Below are 20,462 nucleotides of genomic sequence, written 5' to 3'. Positions count from 1 at the left end.
CCGGATTTGAACCAGCGACCTATGGATGTCGGCACTCTACCCGGATTTGAACCATCGACCTATGGATGTCAGCACTCTACATACTACAGTCCTCCGCTCCACCAACTGAGCTACAGAAGTGTTGAAATCTGCAAATCAATGTTTCGTAATATGTAAAAAATTATGTGATATTAAAAACATAACTTCGAGCCGAATTTGAACCAGCGACTTATGGATGTCGGCATTCAACATACTAAAGTCCACCGCTCTACAACTGACCTATCGAAGGGATGAAGTTACCAAATCAATGTTTCGTAATATGTAAAAAATTATGTAATATTAAAAATATAAAACTACGAGCCGGATTTGAACCACCGACCTATGGAAGTCGGCGCTCTACATACTACAGTCCACCGCTCTACCAACTGACCTAACGAAGGCTTGAACTTACCAAATCAATGTTTCGTAATATGTAAAAATTATGTGATATTAAAAACATAATTCTTCGAGCGGATTTGAACCAGCGACCTATGGATGTCGGCACTCTACATACTACAGTCCACCGCTCTATCAACTGAGCTATCGAAGGGTTGAAATAAACCAATCTCTTTTTCGTAATATGTAAAAAATTATGTGATATTAAAAACATAATTCTCCGACCCCGATTTGAACCAGCAACCTATGAATGTCGGCACTCTACTTATTACAGTCCACCGATCCACCAACTGAGCTATAGAAGGGTTGAAATTGCCAAATCAATGTTTCGTAATATAAGAAAATTATGTGATATTAAAAAAACAATCCTTCGAGCCGGATTTGAACCAGCGACCTATGGATGTCGGCACTCTACATACTACAGTCAACCGCTCTACCAACTGAGCTATCGAAGGGTTGAATACCAAACCAATGTTTCGTAATATGTAAAAAATTATGTGATATTAAAAACAAAATCCTTCGACCCGGATATGAACCAGCGACCGATGGATGTCGGCACTCTACATACTACAGTCCACCGCTCTATCAACTTAGCTATCGAAGGGTTGAAATTACCAAGTCAATGTTTCGTAATATGTAAAAAAATTATGTGATATTAAAAATATAAACCTACGAGCCGGATTTGAACCAGCGACCTATGGATGTCGGCACTCTACTTATTACAGTCCACCGCTCTACCAACTGAGCTATCGAAGTGTTGAAGGTTACAAATAAATGTTTCGTAATATGTAAAAAATTATGTGATATTGAAAACAAAATCCTTCGAACCGGATTTGAACCAGCGACCTATGGATGTCGGCACTCTAGATATTACAGTCCACCGTTCTACCAACTGAGCTATAGAAGGGTTGAAATTACCAAATCAATGTTTCGTAATATGTAGAAAATTATGTGATATTAAAAACATAATCCTTCGAGCCGGATTTGAACCAGCGACCTATGGATGTCGGCACTCTATATACTACAGTCCACCGCTCTACCAACTTAGCTATCGAAGGGTTAAAATCACCAAATCAATGTTTCGTAAATATAAAAAATTATGTGATATTAAAAAAATAATCCTTCGACCGGATTCGAACCATCGACCTATGGATGTCAGCACTCTACATACTACAGTCCTCCGCTCTACCAACTGAGCTACAGAAGTGTTGAAACCTGCAAATCAATGTTTCGTAATATGTAAAAAATTATGTGATATTAAAAACATAACTCTTCGAGCCGGATTTGAACCAGCGACCTATGGATGTCGGCACTCTACATACTACAGTCCACCGCTCTACCAACTTAGCTATCGAAGGGTTAAAATCACCAAATCAATGTTTCGTAATATGTAAAAAATTATGTGATATTAAAAACATAATCCTCCTATGTAATGTTGAAGAACTCAATCCTTCGCGCGGATTTGAACCAGCGACCTATGGATGTCGGCACTCTACTTTTACAGTCCACCGATCTACCAACTGAGCTACAGAGAAATCAATGTTTCGTAATATATAGAAAATTATGTGATAATAAAAACATAATCCTTCGAGCCGGATTTGAACCAGCGACCTATGGATGTCGGCACTCTACATACTACAGTCCACCGCTCTACCAACTGAGCTATCGAAGGGTTGAGTTTACCAAATCAATGTTTCGTAATATGTAAAAAATTATGTGATATTAAACACATAATTCTCCGACATAATGAATGTCGGCACTCTACATACTACAGTCCTCCGCTCTACCAACTGAGCTACCGAAGTGCTGAAGTTTGCAAATCAATGTTTCGTAATATCTAAAAAACTATGTGATATTAAAAACGCAATCCTCGAGCCGGATTTGAACCAGCGACCTATGGATGTTGGCACTCTACATACTACAATCGACCACACTACCAGCTGAGCTATCGAAGGGTTGAACTTACCAAATCAATATTTCGCAATATGTAAAAAATTATGTGTATTAAAAACAAAAATCTTCGAGCCGGATTTGAACCAGCGACCTATGGATGTCTGCACTCTACATACTACAGTCCACCGCTCTACCAACTGAGCTATCGAAGGGTTGAAATTAGCAAATCAATCTTTCGTAATATGTAAAAAATATGTGATATTAAAAACATAATTCTTCGACCCGATTTGAACCAGCGACCACCGCTCTACCAACTGAGGTATCGAAGGGTTGAAATCGGCAAATCAATGTTTCGTAATATGTAAAAAATTATGTGATATTAAAAACATAATCCTTCGAGCCGGATTGGAACCAGCGACCTATGGATGTCGGCACTCTACATACTACAGTCCACCGCTCTACCAACTTAGCAATCGAAGGGTTAAAATTACCAAATCAATGTTTCGTAATATGTAAAAAATTATGTGATATTAAAAACATAATCCTCCTATGTAATGTTGAAGAACTCAATCCTTCGCGCGGATTTGAACCAGCGACCTATGGATGTCGGCACTCTACTTATTACAGTCCACCGATCTACCAACTGAGCTATAGAGAAATCAAAGTTTCGTAATATATAGAAAATTATGTGATAATAAAAACATAATCCTTCGAGCCGGATTTGAACCAGCGACCTATGGATGTCGGCACTCTACATACTACAGTCTACCGCTCTACCAACTGAGCTATCGAAGGGTTGAAATTAGCAAATCAATCTTTCGTAATATGTAAAAAATTATGTGATATTAAAAACATAATTCTTCGACCCCGATTTGAACCAGCGACCACCGCTCTACCAACTGAGGTATCGAAGGGTTGAAATCGGCAAATCAATGTTTCGTAATATGTAAAAAATTATGTGATATTAAAAACATAATCCTTCGAGCCGAATTTGAATCAGCAATCTATGGATGTCGGCACTCTACATACTACAGTCCACCGCTCTACCAACTGACCTATTGAAGGGTTGAAGTTGCCAAATCAATGTTTCATAATCAACATAATCCTTTATTATGTTTCATAAAAACATAATCCTTCGAGCCGGAGTTGAACCAGCAACCTATGGATGTCGCCACTCTACATACTACAGACCTCTACTCTACGAACTGAGCTATCGAAGTATTGAAGTTTGCAAATAAATGTTTCGTAATAAATTTGGTAAAAATTATGTGATATTGAAAACAAAATCCTTAGAACCGGATTTGAACCAACGACCTATGGATGCCGGCACTCTACATACTACAGTCCTGCGCTCTACCAACTGAGCTATCGAAGGGTTGAAATTAGGAAATCAATGTTTCGTAATATATAAAAAATTATGTGATATTAAAAACATAATTCCCCGACCCCTATTTGAACCAGCGACCTATGAATGTCGGCACTCTACATACTACAGTCCTCCGCTCTACCAACTGAGCTACCGAAGTGTTGAAGTTTGCAAATCAATGTTTCGTAATATGTAAAAAATTATGTGATATTAAAAACGTAATCCCTTGAGCCGGATTTGAACCAGCGACCTATGGATGTCGGGACTCTACATACTACAGTCCACCGCTCTACCAACAGAGCTATCGAAGGGCGATTTACAGCAAAAAAATCTGTTCACGCACACGCACAAACACATACACACATACGCACATACGCACATACACACAAACACAAACATACCTTTTCCAAATTTGGTCTCATTCGATTCAGAATGGCTTAAAAGAAGAGAAGAGAAAACTTAAAATTAGCGAATCGGATTTTTTTATGAAAACATAAACTTCTCCTTGGGGAAGTTAATGATTCATTCGTGTACCGGGCCATGCTCAATGGCGCAATATTTGCTTCTGGCCCGATTATCGTACGCGGGCTATGCCCGTAATATTTACGTTTTTCCTAGCCATTGTACGCGGGCTAGGTGAAGGTATTAAATTCTAAAATTTTGTGGCGGGCCGCGCTTATAAATAATTTACCATACTTGATATATACCAATAAATATTATAATAATAATATGCAAATAAATCTTAAAAAAATACATTCTAATTAATTTAATAATGCGAGAAAGTTGATACAAATAGGCAAAATTCTATTTGAGAAATGCTTGGCAGGCTGCAGAAAAATAATTAATTACATATACACCATGCCCACTCATTATCAGAGGACACAGCAAACAAATAATCCAGAAATATAGAATATAATTATAACATACAGATTATTATGTAATTATACATAATAGAACAAAAACTCATACCAAATTTTATTCTTATAAAATGTTTATCGCAATAATTGTAATAACTGATATTTTTAACTTTTCGAAAAAATCTCGGCATCGTATTATAATTTGTTAAGATATTTTATTGGCTTTTACTGAAAGGGCGAAATTACCTTGCAGTTAATAAAATAGCGTTGCATCCGAAATCTTGCTTATATTTCATTTACACACAAATATATAAAGATATATATATATATATATATATATATATATATATATATATATATATACTACTACTACTATTCATTGTCAGTCGACAAAACACACAAATTATTAAGACACGAACACAAAAATATAATTAAGGAAAATAATACTTGACATCAACCGCCATGAAGGTTAGATTGTTACTGAGTCACAATTGCATATTTACTTTCGTATTGCGCCCTCTATGATTCTGATCCCAAAACTATTCCGATTAGATAACAATTATTGAATTTTAATATCATCTGGTAACAATTCACGCTGTTTCGACCCTATAAATTGGGTCCAAAAACCGAAGTCAAACCATTCAGTGTTTGGAGCTCGTGGGAACAGTTCAATGGTAAGTTTTATATTTTCATATTGTATAATAATTTTATATGTTCAGTGTTAAATACGTGGCGTGGATTTTGTGTTTGGATTGATACTATTCGACTTTTTATACTCTAATTATATTACTTTTTATACTCTAATATATTTTTGCTGAGGAGTCGCCTTCGTGTTTTTTGTTGCGAAAATATTCAATTTCAGCCTCGGAATTAACATAAATAATCCAATACATATTTAGATTGTAATGTATACCTTGTCGGTTTAGAACAGATTTAGTAGTCAACATACAATTTTTTTTATAAATCCTGTGTTTGAAATACTTTTCTTTTTAAATTTTTTTGACCGCGAATAGCGAAAACGCAAATAAAAGAAGCGCGACTTCTACTGTATTTACAATTGACTAGTATTTATCTTAGTTTATTATTTTATTTATTTGTTTATTTTCTATTTGTTTAACTTGTTTCAGATTTCCTGTGGTGTTTTGCACCATAGCTGGGGGATTCATTGTGCCTTTTTTACATTTTATTATTATATTTACAATTTTTAATTAAAAATCTATTTTTATCATTATGACTTAGTTACTTACTTGCGTTCAACCGTTTTTCTGTTTTGTTCGTGCGTGCGGAAAATTGAATTCGAAACAATTTGAAACAGTTGATCATTTATAGTTTTTTTTAATCGTTTAAAACGATTTTTAAAGCCGAGTTTTCGCGTTTTTAAAACCTGTCGCCCTCCCCCCTCGGCAGGTCGGAGTAGTTCGCGATTAATTATTAAATTAATTTTTGTTTGTCGGTGTGTGGTTGCTTGCAAAGTTTTTCCCAGAAGCGGAGCAACGCCATACGCTTTAATTCATAAATAATACTATATGTACATATTAAAAATAATGTTTAATTTTTTTGGAATTATTTTATTAATTACGTTACGTTATATACGGATGCAAACATTTAGTTTGAAATTTTGAAATCCAGCGTGTTTCTCAAATTACTTATATTTATTTTAACGGATTTTTTCTGCTTTTATGTACTATAATTTAATCAAATTTAAAATTCTCGTCATTGCACAATGGGTCTCCCTTGACGGAGAAATGTTGAAGACGCAGTGCTTGAAAAGTGCTTGAATTTAAAAAAAAAAAATATCGATCAATACCAAGACCAACTACTACAGGAGAAGCACACCACAGGAAAATATGCATGCATATATTAGAAGTTTTCTCGTATTAGTCATAATTAGTCGTTACTTAGACCATAGTTAAGTAAACATAGAGACTTAGTCTTACACTTATAAAAGTTCATATTTTTTTAATATTAACATTACCGGGGCCCCGTTTATATGCTCATCCCTTTCAGGGAAATTTGTGTTTTTTTTAAATCTCGTTTCAGGTGTAATTCCAAGATTTCCAGAAGATTGCCTCTTCAAGACCACCGAGAAGCCGCTACCAGATAAAATGTAAGAAAAAACTTTAATTATATTGTATTATTATTATTGGATCTTTATAATGGTGTATCAATATTATTGTATTATATTAGTCTTCAACTAATGTTTAGATAAGGGTCCTTTTGACGTAAAAATTTCGGTCGGATATTTTGTAATTTATTTTCAAATTAATTTAAAATAATAATCAATTTTTATTTCATAATTGTCCATCACTTTCCAAGGGCCAACCTGGACCAACAGAAGACTGCTGACGGATCAAGACCAACAGAAGAATACTGCCGGATTGGAGGTGAATATCAAGATGAATATGGAGTGTGAAAAGACTTTAGTTATATTATTCTATTATTATTAAGTAATTACTAAGTTATATTATTGATAAGCGGCGTTTTCGGTCATACGTTTTCTAAAGTTGTTCGCGAATTATTAGTTCGCATTTTCACGGTAATATCTTCAGTCATACCTTTTTTGGAGTTTTTCGCGTATTTTTGTTTGAGCTCAAAGGGCGTGGCGTTGTGGAAGAACCTTTCTTTTTTTTCGCGCTTTTTTTTACATTAATTAATTAATAATTGCAAATCACAAAATGATTTGTCCATAAGCTTCATAGGCTGGGAAACTGTGAAGTTTTTTTCCAAGTAATTGCATGGTGTATTTGGGGGGTACTTCTGTACTCTGGGGGGTACATCATGTGGATGCTTTTTTTTATAATATCACAATCACCGTTACAAAACCACAATACAATTTTCATATTAATATTTCCTACAATTTCATATTTATTCAAACTACACACTACACACCGAGAGGTTCTTTCGCTTTTAAAAATCGAAATGTTCGGGTACATTAGGTCATCTCGCGGGGTTCTTTTCGCGTTATATTCGGTACAATTCGTTTATTAGTTACTTATAATTAGTCAATAAGTTAGTTTAGGTGGATTAGGGCTGCAGAAGTCCTTGCATTTCTGTGGCGACACCACATTAAAAAAAACGCGCCTGGCAACTCTACCTCTTGGGTGGTGTGGAAAAGAGTTGCATTCTAGCTATAAGTACAATTGTCATAATTAGATATTTAGATAATTATTTTAATTATTACACATCGATGTATCACTATAGGTTACACGCATTACTGATAATTATAAACTTATATCGAATAGTCTTACAAATAAAAAAGAATGAAACAAATCTTTACTTTTAAATTTGTTACTTTCCAGTTTTTTGTCCAAGCTTATAAGTAAACGATTTTTTAAAAGTCACTTTTAATTATTAATAATTGAAATTGTAAATTGGCTGTAAAATATAGCTACTAGTACTTTACTGCATTTTATACTCTTAAATCTTTAATTTATTAACTCATGCAAAAAAGTTGTATTCCAGTTATAACTGTAATTATCAATATTTTAATTTAACGTATATATGAATATATTACAAAATAATATCGAATTGTATAGAATATTAAAAAATACAAATTAATAATAATAATTAATTTGCTTTTTAAATTTTTACCTTGATTTTTTTTTTACAGAAATTTGTAAACAAATTTTAGTATTTTTAGAAAAAATAACTAAACATTATCATTTATTAATAATTTTGAATTGTGCGTTAAAAATATATTATTAGGTGGTTCTGCAATATGAAGAGTTGTATGGTTTTTAATAGTGTTAATATTACTTGTAAGAGAGCAGAAAGTGAACGTTAAATTATTACTTAATCAGCCTGTTTTACACACCTATTAATATAAAAATACAAATAAAAAAAACTCATTTCAAAAATAAATGCAACAATAAAAGAATACATTATAATTCATTAATAGGAGAAAGTTGACCAAAAATAAAATTTTATTTTAAAAATGCTTTACGGGACGCAGCACGTCTTTCCATCAACAGGAAGCAAAGATTTTTTGAATCATTCAAAAATCCGTGCGCCCGAAATCGTGGACGATAAATTGCATCCAAACATACATACACAAACACATACTTCAAATGTTCTGTAACTTTTGAAACGTAAATATATGCAAAAAATTTCATTTTCAATTTTTTTTGCGATTACTATAACTTGCCCTACAAGAAGTTGATAATAGAATAAAATTCAACTTAAACATTTTCTATATCTCAATTAGAAATAGGAGAATGCCAAGCATCTATTATTATAATGCTTACAGGCGTATTAAATGTGAATTCCAAAATTTCATAAAATATAACATTTTCATAAAACAAATATTGCAGGCTATAAAACTATTAAACTTCGTCGGTTGTGAGTGTTTAACCCCTTAACTTACCTTAACTTATTTTGATTCGTAAATGTTGGGCCAAAGTTGTACAGCTGGCGCCGCGTTCCTACTTTCCACACAGTGTACAGTTTTGTTTTTGTATTTTATAGTTTGAATTATATAAATATTTTATAATAATTGTGATCAACGTAACGGGCCACGCCTTTAATGCGTAATATTTGCTTCTGACCCGATTATCCTACACGGGCTGTGCCCGTAATATTTACGTTTGGCCTAGCCATCAGAAGCGGGCTGTGCTCGTCATTGTAAGTTCGTGCCTTAAGGCAAATTGCTGGAACTTCCAGTACCAGAAATTATTATTATTTTTTAAAAAGATTGACATTGTTGGAAAAAATTACTTCCAAAAAATTAGATTTTTGAGAAACTATAAATTTGACAAAAAATTACTTTTTTTTGAAAAAAAATTTTTTTTAATAAAAAATGTTTTCATTATTTTGACATATCTTGGAAATTTTGAACTTTTTTCCAAAGCAATCGTACTGATTTAACTGCATATAGACGAAATATCGAAGCGCGTAAGCGCCGCGTCGCCGTCAAACGGATAAACATTGGTACGTTACATTACCAAATCGGCACTCCACATACTACAGTCCACCGCTCTACCAACTGAGCTATCGAAGGGTTGAATTTGCCAAATCAATGTTTCGTAATATGTAAAAAATTATGTGATATTAAAAACATAATCCTTCGAGCCGGATTTGAACCAGCGACCTATGGATGTCGGCACTCTACATACTACAGTCCACCGCTCTACCAACTGACCTACCGAAGGGTAGCAGCTACCAAATCAATGTTTCGTAATATGTAAAAAATTATGTGATATTAAAAACATAATCCTTCGAGCCGGATTTGAACCAACGACCTATGGATGTCGGCACTCTACATACTACAGTCCACCGCTCTACCAACTGAGCTATCGAAGGGTTCAAATTACGAAATCAATGTTTCGTAATATGTAAAAAATATGTGATATTGAAAAAAAAATTCTTCGAACCGGATTTGAACGAGCGACCTATGGATGCCGGCACTCTACATACTACAGTCCACCGCTCTACCAACTGACCTATTGAAGGGTTGAAGTTGCCAAATCAATGTTTCATAATCAACATAATCCTTTATTATGTTTCATAAAAACATAATCCTTCGAGCCGGATTTGAACCAGCAACCTATGGATGTCGGCGCTCTACATATTACAGTCCTCCACTCTACCAACTGAGCTATCGAAGTGTTGAAGTTTGCAAATCAATGTTTCGTAATATGTGATATTGAAAACAAAATTCTTCGAACCGAATTTGAACGAGCGACCTATGGATGCCGGCACTCTACATACTACAGTCCACCGCTCTGCCAACTGACCTACCGAAGGGTAGAAATTACCAAATCTATGTTTCGTAATATGTAAAAAATTATGTGATATTAAAAATATAAACCTGCGAGCCGGATTTGAACCAGCGACCTATGGATTTCGGCACTCTACATACTACAGTCGACCACCGTACCAGCTGAGCTATCAAAAGTTTCGTAACATGTAAAATATTATGTAATGTTGAAGAATTCAATCCTTCGCGCGGATTTGAACCAGCGACCTATGGATGTCGGCACTCTACATACTACAATCGACCACACTACCAGCTGAGCTATCGAAGGGTTGAACTTACCAAATCAATGTTTCGTAATATGTAGAAAATTATGTGATATTAAAAACATAATCCTTCGAGCCGGATTTGAACCATAACCTATGGAAGTCGGCACTCTACATACTACAGTCCACCGCTCTACCAACTGATCTATCGAAGGGTTGAAATTACCAAATCAATGTTTTGTAATATGTAAGAAATTATTTGATATTAACCCTTTACGCTCCGTTGTCGGCTCCAGTTCGACATACAAAATGTGTTCCGCAACTCCGTTGTCGGACCCAGTCCGACACGCTCTGATCACATCATAACGTTAACAAATATAATAACGAATAAAGTTAATAACGAATCACTAATTGTTGATGTTTGAAATTAACATCAAAACGCATTGAAATAATACGCATCTTTTTTGTTCCTTTTTTTCATTATATAACAAACATGACAGATATTCCGCTAATATACTCAGGGAGTTGCTGGGGCGTCACATGCGTCGACCGCGCGGAGTTCAAAGGGTTAAATATGGATGTCGGCACTCTACATACTACATTCCACCGCTCTACCAACTGACCTAACAAAGGCTTGAACCTCCCAAATCAATGTTTCGTAATATGTAAAAAATTATGTGATATTAAAAACAAAATCCTTCGAGCTGGATTTGAACCAGCGACCTATGAATGTCGGCACTCTACATACTACAGTCCACCGATCTACCAACTGAGCTATCGAAGGGCTGAAATTACCAAATCAATGTTTCGTAGTATGTAAAAAATTATGTGATATTAAAAACATAATCCTCCGAGCCCGATTTGAACCAGCGACCTATGGATGTCGGCACTCTACATACTACAGTCCACCGCTCTACCAACTGAGCTATCGAAGGGTAGAAATTACCAAATCAATGTTTCGTAATATGTAAAAAATTATGTGATATTAAACACATAATCCTTCGAGCCGGATTTGAACCAGCAACCTATGGATGTCGGCACTCTACATACTACAGTACACCACCTTACCAACTGAACTATCGAAGGGTGGAAATCAGCAAATCAATGTTTCGTAATTTGTGAAAAATTATGTGATATTAAAAATATAATCCTTCGAGCCGGATTTGAACCAGCGACCTATGGATGTCGGCAATCTACATACTACAGTCCACCGCTCTACCAACTGAGCTATCGAAGGGTAGAAATTACCAAATCAATGTTTCGTAATATGTAAAAAATTATGTGATATTAAACACATAATCCTTCGAGCCGGATTTGAACCAGCAACCTATGGATGTCGGCACTCTACATACTACAGTACACCACCTTACCAACTGAACTATCGAAGGGTGGAAATTAGCGAATCAATGTTTCGTAATCTTTGAAAAATTATGTGATATTAAAAATATAATCCTTCGAGCCGGATTTGAACCAGCGACCTATGAATGTCGGCAATTTACATACTACAGTCCACCGCTCTACCAACTGAGCTATCGAAGGGTAGAAATTACCAAATCAATGTTTCGTTGAACCAGCGACCTATGGATGTCGGCACTCTAGATACCACAGTCCACCACTCTACCAACTGAGCTATCGAAGGGTGGAAATCAGCAAATCAATGTTTCGTAATCTGTGAAAAATTATGTGATATTAAAAATATAATCCTTCGAGCCGGATTTGAACCAGCGACCTATGGATGTCGGCAATCTACATACTACAGTCCACCGCTCTACCAACTGAGCTATCGAAGGGTAGATATTACCAAATCAATGTTTCGTAATATGTAAAAAATTATGTGATATTAAAAACATAATCCTTCGAGCCGGATTTGAACCAGCGACCTATGGATGTCGGCACTGTACATACTACAGTCCACCGCTCTACCAACTGAGCTATCAAAGGGTTGAATTTACCAAATCAATGTTTCGTTGAACCAGCGACCTATGGATGTCGGCACTCTAGATACTACAGTCCACCACTCTACGAACTGAGCTATCGAAGGGTGGAAATCAGCAAATCAATGTTTCGTAATTTGTAAAAAATTATGTGATATTAAAAATATAATCCTTCGAGCCGGATTTGAACCAACGACCCATGAATGTCGGCAATCTACATACTACAGTCCACCGCTCTACCAACTGAGCTATCGAAGGGTAGAAATTATCAAATCAATGTTTCGTAATATGTAAAAAATTATGTGATATTAAAAACATAATCCTTCGAGCCGGATTTGAACCAGCGACCTATGGATGTCGGCAATTTACATACTACAGTCCACCGCTCTACCAACTGAGCTATCGAAGGGTAGAAATCACAAAATCAATGTTTCGTAATATGTAAAAAATTATGTGATATTAAAAACATAATCCTTCGAGCCGGATTTGAACCAGCGACCTATGGATGTCGGCACTGTACATACTACAGTCCACCGCTCTACCAACTGAGCTATCGAAGGGTTGAATTTACCAAATCAATGTTTCGTTGAACCAGCAACCTATGGATGTCGGCACTCTAGATACTACAGTCCACCACTCTACCAACTGAGCTATCGAAGGGTGGAAATCAGCAAATCAATGTTTCGTAATTTGTGAAAAATTATGTGATATTAAAAATATAATCCTTCGAGCCGGATTTGAACCAGCGACCTATGGATGTCGGCAATCTACATACTACAGTCCACCGCTCTACCAACTGAGCTATCGAAGGGTAGAAATTACCAAATCAATGTTTCGTAATATGTAAAAAATTATGTGATATTAAAAACATAATCCTTCGACCCGGATTTGAACCAGCGACCTAGGGATGTTGGCAATCTACATACTACAGTCCACCGCTCTACCAACTGAGCTATCGAAGGGTAGAAATTACCAAATCAATGTTTCGTAATATGTAAAAAATTATGTGATATTAAAAACATAATCCTTCGAGCCGGATTTGAACCAGCGACCTATGGATGTCGGCACTGTACATACTACAGTCCACCGCTCTACCAAATGAGCTATCGAAGGGTTGAATTTACCAAATCAATGTTTCGTTGAACCAGCGACCTATGGATGTCGGCACTCTACATACTACAGTCCACCGCTCTACCAACTGAGCTATCGAAGGGTTGAAATTACCAAATCAATGTTTCGTAATATGTAAAAAATTATGTGATATTAAAAACACAACACATAATCCTTCATTATGTTTCATAAAAACATAATCCTTCGAGCCGGATTTGAACCAGCAACCTATGGTTGTCGCCACTCTACATACTACAGACCTCTGCTCTACCAGCTGAGCTATCGAAGTGTTGAAGTTTGCAAATTAATGTTTCGTGATATATAAACAATTATGTGATATTAAAAACATAATCCTTCGAGCCGGATTTGAACCAGCGACCTATGGATGTCGGCACTCTACATATTACAGTCCACCGTTCTACCAACTGAGCTATACAAGGGTAGAAATTACAAAATCAATGTTTCGTAATATTTAAAAAAATTATGTGATATTAAAAACACAATCCCACGAGCCGGTTTTGAACCAGCGACCTATGGATGTCGGCGCTCTACATATTACAGTCCTCCACTCTACCAACTGAGCTATCGAAGTGTTGAAGTTTGCAAATCAATGTTTCGTAATATATTTGGTAAAAATTATGTGATATTGAAAACAAAATCCTTAGAACCGGATTTGAACCAACGACCTATGGATGCCGGCACTCTACATACTACAGTCCTGCGCTCTAGCAACTGAGCTATCGAAGGGTTGAAATTAGGAAATCAATGTTCCGTAATATATAAAAAATTATGTGATATTAAAAACATAATTCCCCGACCCCGATTTGAACCAGCGACCTATGAATGTCGGCACTCTACATACTACAGTCCTCCGCTCTATTAACTTAGCTACCGAAGTGTTGAAGTTTGCAAATCAATGTTTCGTAATATGTGATATTGAAAACAAAATTCTTCGAACCGAATTTGAACGAGCGACCTATGGATGCCGGCACTCTACATACTACAGTTCACCGCTCTACCAACTGATCTACCGAAGGGTAATATGTAAAAAATTATGTGATATTAAAAACATAATCTTTGATAATTTTATTGGCATATGTCTAATGATCATTTTTGACCGCCAAATATTTTTTTTTTTTTTTTCTCCGTATCTTCGAAACCGCTACACATGCCTTACCAAAAAGTTCATCAATTCTTCATTACGTCAATACAAGTAAAATGTTTTTTAAATCATTTAATACCGGTATTATCAATGAAACTTTTACTAGGCATTATTTTAGTTACTGCAGTTGTTATATTGACATATTAACATTATTATTTTTCTAAAATAAGAACATATTAATTAATATATCACATAGAGAATATGAGTATTTATATATATTTATATATAATTATGTATTAACTTCTATGTTAAACACTTTACATATAATCGGCTCGTATGAAATTATATATTCAAGGAAAGAAACAAATTCAGTTAATAACTTATATTTTGTTTATTGAAATATGTTTTTAAAAAATATAAACAATCAATTGTTTCATCTTCAAACGAGAACCAAATTTTAGTACAAATATAACAAGCCAAAAAATCCTTTTCTCATTCTACACTTGTCGGCACAATTGTCATAAAGAAGTATTACGAGTAAATTATTAGTCGATATGAATCAGTATTTAGTATAGTGTATTTAGTTGATTAACAAATCATAATTAGATATTAACACTTCACAAAGACTTATGAAACATTATTGTATTTGCTGATAAAATAATTCCAAATGAACAGATTTCTAAGAATCTGCAACTTTCGCATAATAAAGAGGTCAAATATTTGCCGCAGGAATTTGTTTTGTGCACCTTGTATTATGATTAAATTGCTCTTTTTAGCAGTACCCCAAAGTTGAATTCCGTAGGTCCATATATGATAATAAAGAAAATATCTGATATTAAAAATACAATCCTTCGAGCATGGATGTCGGCACTCTACATAATGCAATCCACGGCTCTTCCAACTGAGCTATCAAACTGCTGATTGCCAAGCAGAAGCAAACTCGAAATAATGTTTTGCAGTTGATAATAAATTATGTGATGCAATCATTCGAGCAGAATTTGAACCAGCGATATATAGATGTCGGCACCTTACATTAAACACTGTAGAGTGCCGACTGTAGAATCTACAGTCTACCGTTCTACCAACTGAATTATCAAAGTATCGCAGTAATTTAATGTGAAATGATTTTAAAATGAATATTTATATACAAGTATAAGAACAACACTTCCTAAATTTGATGAAAATTTCGATTTTATGTGCAAATGAACGATTTATATTTTTATTTGTAAAATAAGCAATCAGTTCATTGTATTGAAGTTTACGACATTTTGCAATTTCCATTATAGAAAGCGTTTTAAAAACATATATATGGAGTTTAAAAAAATATTATTTAAATAATTAACTTACTCATTTCATGTCGTCTTCAACAACCTGAAACAAATCAATATATTCTAATTAATTACTGTTACGCACATGCATATTCCTGTCATTGAATAAGTGGTTAAGTCAGTTTTCACTATTTTTCAAAGCTTGATTTCGCGTAATATCGAGTATTAGAAATTAATGATTTAAATTTTATATAAAGTGCTTCATTAACTTTGACTCCTAACCAGAAGTTTATCAATTTAAAAATCATTCAGAGAAATAGTTAATACCGCGATTTAGAACATTTTTGCCGAAATTCGACTTAACCACTTATTCACTAGAATGGCAAATTTATTAAGAAGGTTTTCATTAAATATACGTATATATATATATATATATATATATATATATATATATATATATATTTATCCCCTGCTCTGGCAATCTGACATCGGACAGCGTGATGTCCATTTTCACTTGAACATATAGATAAAAAAATGTTACCAATTGAAAATTAGCTCATCTCTTCACTACGGTGTGAAATGGAAATGGAAAAAACCCTCACATTACTTCTTCCCTGAATGAAGTTGGAGTTTAACTCAGCTGACGGACCTGCTTCAGGGCAGTGAGCTACTGAAGTGTTGAAATCTGCAAATCAATGTTTCGTAATATGTAAAAAATTATGTGATATTAAAAATCATAACTCTTCGAGCCGGATTTGAGCCAGCGACCTATGGATGTCGGCACTCTACATACTACAGTCCACCGCTCTACCAACTGACCTAACGAAGGCTTGAACCTCCCAAATCAATGTTTCGTAATATGTAAAAAATTATGTGATATTAAACACATAATCCTTCGAGCCACATTTGAACCAGCAACCTATGGATGTCGGCACTCTACATACTACAGTACACCACCTTACCAACTGAACTATCGAAGGGTGGAAATTAGCAAATCAATGTTTCGTAATCTAGGAAAAATTATGTGATATTAAAAATATAATCCTTCGAGCCGGATTTGAACCAGCGACCTATGGATGTCGGCACTCTACATACTACAGTCCACCGCTCTACCAACTGACCTATTGAAGGGTTGAAATTCCCAAGTCAATGTTTCATAATCAACATAATCCTTCATTATGTTTCATAAAAACATAATCCTCCGAGCCCGAATTGAACCAGCGACCTATGGATGTCGGCACTCTACATACTACAGTCCACCGCTCTACCAACTGACCTATTGAAGGGTTGAAATTACCAAATCAATGTTTCATAATCAACATAATCCTTCATTATGTTTCATAAAAACATAATCCTCCTAGCCCGATTTGAACCAGCGACCTATGGATGTCGGCACTCTAAATACTACAGTCCACCACCCTACCAACTGAGCTATCGAAGGGTAGAAATTACCAAATCAATGTTTCGTAATATTTAAAAAATTATGTGATATTAAAAATACAATCCTACGAGCCGGTTTTGAACCAGCGACTTATGGATGTCAGCCTCACACACTGTACAGTTCACCGCTTTACCAACTGAGCTATCGAATGGTTTAATGCACACGCAGAAGAAAATGTTTTGTACTCTGTAAAAAATTATGTGATATTAAAAATAAAATCCTTCGAGCCGAATTTGAACCACCAACCTATGGATGTCGGCACTCTACACACTACAGTCCACCGCTTACCAACTGACCTATTGAAGGGTTGAAATTACCAAATCAATGTTTCATAATCAACATAATCCTTCATTATGTTTCATAAAAACATAACCCTTCGAGCCAGATTTGAACCAGCGACCTATGGATGTCGCCACTCTACATACTACAGTCCTCCGCTCTACCAACTGAGCTACAGAAGTGTTGAAATCTGCAAATCAATGTTTCGTAATATGTAAAAAATTGTGTTATATTAAAAACAATCCTCCGAGCCGGATTTGAATCAGCGACCTATGGATTTCGGCGCTCTACGTACTACAGTTCACCGCTCTATCAACTGAGCTATCGGAAGGTTGAAATTACCAAATCAATGTTTTGTAATATGTAAAAATTTATGTGATATTGAAAATATAAACCTACGAGCCGGATTTGAACCAGCGACCTACGGATTTCGGCACTCTACATATTACAGTCCACCGTTCTACCAACTGAGCTATAGAAGGGTTGGAATTACAAATCAATGTTTCGTAATATGTAAAAAATTATGTGATATTAAAAAACATAATCCTTCCATCTGAACCAGCGACCTATGTGTATATAGTGTGATATTAATAAAATAATTCTTCGAGCCGGATTTGAACCATCGACCTATGGATGTCAGCACTTACATACTACAGTCCTCCGCTCTACAACTGAGCTACAGAAATGTTGAATTCTGCAAATCAAGCTTCGTAATATGTAAAATATTATGTGATATAAAAATCATGATCCTTCGAGCCCGATTTGAACCAGCGACCTATGGAATTCGGCACTCTGCATACTACAGTTGACCGCTCTATCAAATGAGCTATCGAGGGTTGAAATTACCAAATCATGTTTCGTAATATGTGAAAAATTATGTGATATTAAAAATATAAACCTACGAGCCGGATTTGAACCAGCGACCTATGGATTTCGGCACTCTACATACTACAGTCGACCACTCTACCAACTGAGCTATCAAACGTTTCAATTAACGAATCAATGATTCGTAATATGTAAAAAATTATGTGATATTAAATACATAATCCTTGGAGCCGGATTTGAACCAGCGACCTATGGATGTCGGCACTCCACATACAACAGTCCACCGCTCCACCAACTGAGCTATCGAAGGGTAGAAATTACCAAATCAATGTTTCGTTGAACCAGCGACCTATGGATGTCGGCACTCTAGATACTACAGTCCACCACTCTACCAACTGAGCTATCGAAGGGTGGAAATCAGCAAATCAATGTTTCGTAATATGTGAAAAATTATGTGATATTAAAAATATAATCCTTCGAGCCGGATTTGAACCAGCGACCTATGGATGTCGGACATCTACATACTACAGTCCCACCGCTCTACCAACTGAGCTATCGAGGGTACAAAGTACCAAATCAATGTTTCGTAATATGTAAAAATTATGTGATATTAAAAACATAATCCTTCGAGCCGGATTTGAACCATAACCTATGGAAGTCGGCACTCTACATACTACAGTCCACCGCTCTACCAACTGAGCTACAGAAATGTTGAATTCTGCAAATCAATGCTTCGTAATATGTAAAATATTATGTGATATTAAAAATCATGATCCTTCGAGCCCGATTTGTACAGCGACCTATGGAATTCGGCACTCTACATACTACAGTCGACCACTCTACCACTGAGCTATAAAACGTTTCAATTAACGAATCAATATGTAAAAAATAATGTGATATTAAATACATAATCCTTGAGCCGATTTGAACCAGGCGACCTATGGATGTCGGCACTACATACTACAGTCCACCGCTCTACCAACTGATCTATCGAAGGGTGAAATTACCAAATCATGTTTTGTAATATGTAAGAAATATGTGATATTAACCCTTTACGCTCCGTTGTCGGCTCCAGTTCGACATACAAAATGTGTTCCGCAACTCCGTTGTCGGACCCAGTCCGACACGCTCTGATCACATCATAACGTTAACAATATAATAACGAATAAAGTTAATAACGAATCACTAATTGTTGATGTTTGAAATTAACATTAAAACGCATTGAAATAATACTGTTAAAAAATAAATACTTTAATTCTTTTTTGTCCTTTTCTTCATTATATAACAACATGACAGATATACGCTAATATACTCAGGGAGTTGCTGGGGCGTCACATGCGTCGACCGCGCGGAGTTCAAAGGGTTAATATGGATGTCGGCACTCTACATACTACAGTCCACCGCTCTACCAACTGACCTAACAAAGGCTGAACCTCCCAAATCAATGTTTCGTAAGATGTAAAAAATTATGTGATATTAAAAACAAAATCCTTCGAGCTGGATTTGAACCAGCGACCTATGGACGCGGCACTCTACATACTACAGTCCCCGATCTACCAACTGAGCTATCGAAGGCTTGAAATTACCAAATCAATGTTTCGTAGTATGTAAAAAATTATGTGATATTAAAAACATAATCCTCCGAGACCGATTTGAACCAGCGACCTATGGATGTCGGCACTCTACATACTACAGTCCACAACCCTACCAACTGAGCTATCAAAAGGTAGAAATTACCAAATCATGTTTCGTAATATTTAAAAAATTATGTGATATTACAAATACAATCCTACGAGCCGGTTTTGAAACAGCGACTTATGGATGTCGCCTCACACACTGTACAGTTCACCGCTTACCAACTGAGCTATCGAATGGTTTAATGCACACGCAGAAGAAAATGTTTTGTACTCTGTAAAAAAAATATTGTGATTTAAAATAAAATCCTTCGAGCCGAATTTGAACCACCAACCTATGGATGTCGGCACTCTACATACTACAGTCCACCGCTCTACCAA

At 35.4% G+C, this 20,462-nt stretch overlaps 5 non-coding genes across 5 annotated transcripts; all 5 read right to left on the bottom strand.

The window, feature by feature from the left end:
- Positions 1-1,997: 1,997 nt before the first annotated feature.
- Trnay-gua lies at positions 1,998-2,086 on the bottom strand. Its single transcript is given in 2 exon segments — positions 1,998-2,033; positions 2,050-2,086. It is a non-coding gene; the product is annotated as a tRNA-Tyr (tRNA).
- Positions 2,087-11,636: 9,550 nt separating this feature from the next.
- Trnay-gua lies at positions 11,637-11,725 on the bottom strand. Its single transcript is given in 2 exon segments — positions 11,637-11,672; positions 11,689-11,725. It is a non-coding gene; the product is annotated as a tRNA-Tyr (tRNA).
- A 464-nt stretch (positions 11,726-12,189) lies between these two features.
- Positions 12,190-12,278, bottom strand: Trnay-gua. Its single transcript is given in 2 exon segments — positions 12,190-12,225; positions 12,242-12,278. It is a non-coding gene; the product is annotated as a tRNA-Tyr (tRNA).
- A 464-nt stretch (positions 12,279-12,742) lies between these two features.
- Positions 12,743-12,831, bottom strand: Trnay-gua. The gene is given in 2 exon segments: positions 12,743-12,778; positions 12,795-12,831. It is a non-coding gene; the product is annotated as a tRNA-Tyr (tRNA).
- Positions 12,832-13,144: 313 nt separating this feature from the next.
- On the bottom strand, positions 13,145-13,233 carry Trnay-gua. Its single transcript is given in 2 exon segments — positions 13,145-13,180; positions 13,197-13,233. It is a non-coding gene; the product is annotated as a tRNA-Tyr (tRNA).
- Between the last annotated feature and the right edge of the window lie 7,229 nt (positions 13,234-20,462).

This window comes from Ctenocephalides felis, unplaced genomic scaffold, assembly GCF_003426905.1.
Source record: "Ctenocephalides felis isolate EL2017-DRISC unplaced genomic scaffold, ASM342690v1 CF-g0.4_SCAFFOLD_01665, whole genome shotgun sequence".
NCBI lineage: Eukaryota > Metazoa > Arthropoda > Insecta > Siphonaptera > Pulicidae > Ctenocephalides > Ctenocephalides felis.
Note: the sequence above shows the minus strand (reverse complement) of the source record. Positions and strands in the feature narration are given on the sequence as shown.